The sequence below is a fragment of the Chenopodium album genome, chromosome 5, assembly GCF_948465745.1.
Source record: "Chenopodium album chromosome 5, dcCheAlbu1.1, whole genome shotgun sequence".
Taxonomy (NCBI): domain Eukaryota; kingdom Viridiplantae; phylum Streptophyta; class Magnoliopsida; order Caryophyllales; family Amaranthaceae; genus Chenopodium; species Chenopodium album.
The window spans coordinates 31,070,272-31,076,271 of NC_137838.1; positions in this window are offsets into that span (position 1 = coordinate 31,070,272).

Genomic DNA, 6,000 nt, shown 5'->3' on the forward strand with positions numbered 1-6,000 from the left:
TATCGAACCCTCCCAAGACCACATTGTCGTGGTCTACAAGAGACTCACCGGGAAGGGTTTGATTAACCTCCAACACGCAAAAGGGACGTGGATTCAACATCCCGTCCCAAAGTTTTGGCAAAGGTTGCCGGCCTCACAATTTTTGGGAGGCATGAACCGGCAAACGTGAGGAGGGATGAACTACAACTATTGACATCCTATATGATCCCTAATGCTGAGAAATTAAACATACCTCATAGGATTGCCAACCACTTTCAAAAGGCGACCAATGCGGCCGAATCGGGTAGGTCTAGGGCGCTTATCTATTTTGGGGGGTTGGTGACCCATATTGCTATAAAACGCATAGGATGGAACCCAAATGGGCATAGAAAAGTAGTGGGGTCAACCCTCATGGACCTAGCTTTCTTAGGGAGCCTAAACTGGGTGCAACCCATGGGCGGTGAGACTTGGTGGATAGTCCACCGGGAATTGGGTAGGAGAGACTAAGCTTTTACCCTACCCAACCCTGCCTTGACAAAATTTGAGAAGGGGAAGTCTTCTTACACATTCGAGATAAGCTGTCAAGGCGAGGTTCAAGAACCTCACCCTTCACCACAACCCCACCATTCCCCCCAACACCATTCACCACACTACCCCCAACCACCACCCCAACCGTTTACCTATGACATGCCCACCTCCTTCGTCGATTATAACATCGACCCCAATGCCCCTTATGACTTTTTGGCTTTTCGGAGCCAACTAGACCATATAGAGATGGGGCAAGGGAGAGTAGAGGGCATGGTGCAAAACCTAGATTCTAGGTTAGGCACTTTGGATAGTCGGGTGGGTCATATAGAGAGGGACCTGGGGAGGGGTTTATAACCGATGTACGACGATTATGCACGCCGAGGGGCTATTCCCCTCCGAGGCATTAGTTCCCGATTGGTTCCAATACCCCCAAGGTGGGTATTCTACCCCTGGAGCTTTTAGTACTTATGTGGACTACTTTTCAGTCCATGGATATGGGGGTGATGCTCCTTTTGGGGGTATGGGGGGAAATGTGAACCCTAAGTACTTTGCAGGTGGTTCGGGTTATGGTGGTGCTAGAACGAGCCAAGGTGGTGCCGGCTCGAGCTATGGAGAAGGGTACGAGAGGATGGATGATGATGAGGAGTAGCTTCTCCTAGCTACCTTCCCAAGTCAATGAGGGCATTGCTTGATTTGGCTTGGGGGGAGATTTCTTGTATATATGGTAACTCTCTCTCTCTTTTCTCTTTTTATTGCTTTTGTAGTGTAGTTTTTATTGCTTTCCTTTATGAAAAAAATACAAAAAAATTTGAAAAAACAAAAAAAAACTCAAAAATACGTTCCAATGAATTGTAAATCACGCTTCTCTGTGTCCCATACTTAGAAAATATTATTTTTATTCTTTGTATATGATAATAAGCTCTATGAGTTTGTTAATCATGATTTGAAGTTTAAGCGTTTGAATTCCTAAACATGCGTCAATTTTGCGAACTATTTGTGAATATAGTGCTTGACTAGTTAATTTGGTTAGGATTGTGTGATAGTTCCTGGTATGTCAATGAATTTGAGTATGGGTTTGCAACTATTAGTAATGTTTATATAGCTTAATATTATGCACATTGAGGAGGACGAAGGCATTTGTTCTCTTAGGTAGCCTTCAGACGATATTAGATACATTTGTTCCCTTCTTGTTACCCATGTTGTTGCTTGTGCCCTTTTATTGTTTATTCAGCCACATTTCAAGCTTATATGAGCCCCATTGGTTACTAGTCCCAAGCTTGGCTTGGGGGAGCTATTAGTTGGTAAGGTGAGGGAGTTGTGGTGTGCATATCATTTGCACAATGTGGGAATAAAAGAAGAGTGATTGTTCTTTGATTTTATGATTGGAAAATATTGATGTTTTGTGTTTCAAAGTTGAAAATTTCCAATATGAGGTAAAAAAGAAAAAAAGAAGAGCAAAGAAAAAGTTGTTTCATATGTTCAAATGTTCTATTTGAAGGTTGCTCAAGAAGTTTGAAAAAAAAAAATTTAAAAGAAAAAAAAAGTTTATGTTTGAAAAAAAAAATAAAGAAAAAGAATAAAAAGTTCAAGGTTTGTTTTTAATTCACTCTATTCCATATTATCATATTTTGTGAGTGAATATGTAAGTGTTGGGATTGTGTTGTGTATATGATTGTTTGGTGAACTTTTGTGGAGTTGAGTTGTGATTGGAGGTGTTTTGATCATTACTTGTTGTGACCTTGGGTTTTATTAGGATATGACTCCCTTAAGCATGGCTTTACTCTCACATTTTCCTAAACTTATCCTACCCTTTACCCTAGCTTTACATTACAAGCTTTAAAGACCTTCCGACCTTTGTGCATAAGAGTTGTATGAATGTGAAAGTGTTGTTTATCAATGCAAGTTATGATTTGACATATTTCGAGTCGACTAGTAGGTTGAGTGTTCATTGTTTTAAACACAGGAGAGTGTGAGTTGGGAAGGAATTGTTCACAAATAAAGGGGTTGGTTGGAGAGCGATCGAGTACATCTTTTACTCGCCACATAAATGAGAGTTGAGTGTGTGAGCACTAGTCTTCAATTCTATATGCTCATGTGGTTTGCTCTACTTGACAATTGTTGGGGATGAAGGATGATTAGATGAATGAGATTGATTGACATTGAAGCATTTTCATTAGATTTATCTTGAATCATTTGTGCTTGATTTTGTTTATTGGGATGAGGCATGTTTTATATGTTCATTGATGAGCTCTTTGCTTAGGGAAAACCAAAGGTTTGGCTTGGGGGAGTTTGATATGTCCAATTTATATAGTGTTTTACCCCCGTCCCATGGTCATAATTAATAGTGTTTTTGGCTCTTTAGGGCCACTTTTATTACTAATTTGTGTTTTCTAGTGTTTTTGTAGTTTTGCTTGAGTTTTGTAGGAAATTGCACACTTGGAGCGTTTTCCGGGTTTTTCACGAAGCAACTACGAGAGTTAGGAGGACACGACCATCCTTGAAGCCCAGGACCAGTGAGAGCCAGTGATTAAGGGCTCGGTATGTGATACCAGGGCAATTGGATCAAGTAATCAAGACCCGATGAGGAAATCCCAATTGGGCCGATGAATCGAGCCTAATCGAAATCCAAGCCTCGAAGAAGAAGCCGGGCCCGATCGGGCAAGCATACGCCCGATCAGGCGGGCGCGCGCAAAGCAGCCTCAAGGAAGAAGCCGCGCCCGATCAGGTGAGCGTAGGCTCGATCGGGCGTAGCACACTAGCAAGGGTGTAGTGAAAAAGGCAGGCCCGATCGGGCGGCCCTTCGCCCGATTGGGCGCGTGTTTTTCTAAGGGCCTGATTAGTTTTGTTTAAGGATTTGTTTTAGGGATGTTTAAGTACGAATTTTGTACGTAATTATTGCTTACCTTCTCTTTTAGATTATCTCTCTCTACTTAGGATATTTTCTCTCTCTTAAACTCTCTCTCAACATTGTTCTTAATTACATTCATTAATCCAGATTTTTTTTATAACAATTTCTTCTCTTTTAATTTCAGTTATTTTATTTAATTATTTCATTATGTCTTGCTTTATTGATTTGATTAGTTTAGATTTAATTATGCTTGAGTAGTTTTATTTCTAAGGTTTATGGGGATCTAATAAATAATATGAAGGGGTAAATTTGTGATTGTTGATTATCAATGCTTGGTTAATTTCCTATTGATTGATTTAATGCTATGCAATTAGGTTTAGCTAGATTTAATTGTATGAGTTTAGCAATATTAATTCGAGATTCGACAGATGAGAATTAATGTTTTGGCTTAGTTTCAATAGGCGGACTAATTTATAAATGGTTAAGTCGAGATTTGACAGATGAGATTTAATACCGGTAAATTAACTCTGTGATAATAATACGTAGCGAAAGCCCTTTATAATCTGATTAATCAATGCTTGATGATTGGTTATTATGATTTGCCCTGAAATAATGTTTATTAGTGAACCTATGCCCTAGGCCTTTTAATATTTAATTTCTCCCTACTTTACTTTCTCTAATCATATTCTTCGTAGTATAGTCTTTAATTACAACGACATTGGTTACCTTGATAATTTAGATTATAAAAATTAATTAGGAGTAGAAAGACTTGTTTCCCTGTGGATTCGACCCTACTTCCCTATCTGCATTAGTTAGAGGACTTAGGTAATACTTTTGATTAGGGGATATGACTTTACCCTGTCAACTTTCATTTGTTTCAAAAGTTTTATTTGAATGTGTTTGACATTCATTTGATTTAATTAGTTTTGTTGAATGCATTTGAATTTTATTTGATTTAATTAGTTTTGTTGAATGAATTTGACTTTTATTTAACTCAAAAAGCTTTTTTTGAATGAGTTTAACTTTCATTTGATTCAACTATCTTTGTAAAATGCATTTGACTTTCATTTCATTCAAAAAGCTTTGTTTGAATGTGTTTCACTTTCATTTGATTCAAAAATTTTGTTTTGTTGCGTTTAACTTTCATTTAATTTACTACCTCCATTACATATTATTTGCAACGATTTGATATAAAGTAGAGAGGAAAAATGTCTAATCGTTGCAAATAATATGTAACGGAGGTAGTAATTAGATTTGCTGAGTGCATTTTACTTTATTTTATTACAAAAAGATTTGTTTGAATGTTTTTAAATTTCATTTGATTCAACTATCTTTAATGAATGCATTTGACTTCCATTTGATTAAAAAATCTTTGTTTGATTGTGGTTGACTTTCATTTGTTTCAAGATGAATAGTTTGAATGTGTTGTTTGATTGTGTTTGACTTTCATTTGATTAAAAAAATTTGTTTGAATGTGTTTAACTTTCATTTGATCAACTACCTTTGTTGAATGGATTTTATTTTCATTTCATTCAAAAAGCTTTGTGTGAAAGTGTTTGACTTTCATTTGTTTAACTATCTTTGTAGAATGATGTTGAATGTCATTTGATTTAAAAACCATTGTTTGAATGTCTTTGACTTTCGTTTGATGTAAAAACCTTTGTTTTAATGTGTTTAAGTTTCATTTGATTCAATTGGCTTTGTTGAATGCATTGGTAATTCATTTGATTCAAAAACCTTTGTTTGAATGTGTTTGATGTTCATTTGATTCAATTAGCTTTTTTTAATGCTTTTGACTTTCATTTGATTGTAAAAGCTTTATTCGAATGTGTTAAACTTTATTTGATTCAATTACCTTTGTTGAATGCAACTTACTTTCATTTGATTCAAAAAGCGTTGTTTGAATGTGTTTAACTTTCATTTGATGCAAAATGCTTTGTTTGAATGTGTTTGACTTTCAATTGATTCAAAATGCTTTGTTTCATTGTGTTAGACTTTTATTTGATTCATTTGAAGTGTTAAGTGCATTAAACTTTCATTTGATTCAAAAAACTTTGTTTGAATGTGTTTGACTTTCATTCAATTCAAAATGTTTTGTTTTGTTATGTTTAACTTTCATTTGATATAGTTAGATTTGTTGAGTGCATTTTACTTTATTTAATTCAAAAAGCTTTGTTTGAATGTGAATAAATTTCATATGATTCAACTATCTTTATTGAATGCATTTATATTCCATTTAATTATAAAATCTTTGTTTTAATGTGTTTTACTTTCATTTGATGCAAAATGCTCTGTTTGAATGTGTTTGACTTTCAATTGATTCAAAATGCTTTGTTTCAATATGTTTGAGTAGGGGCTATAATCTCTCAAACACACTCTTTTCCACCACCATGACTCAAATCACCAATAAGAGCATGAAAATCAATCATAGAGTCCTCAAAAGAAGAACACTATTGATCTCCATCTCCCTCAAACATCCAACTTCCAAGAGCAACAACATAATCACCTCCATCACAACAATGAAGAATAACTCCCTTAACATCCTTAAAGCCTTAAGTCTCAAAACCATGCATGAAAGAATGTAAATTCATTTCAAACTCATCTCTCCCCCATGAAGCATCCTCAATGAACACATTTAAAAGGCT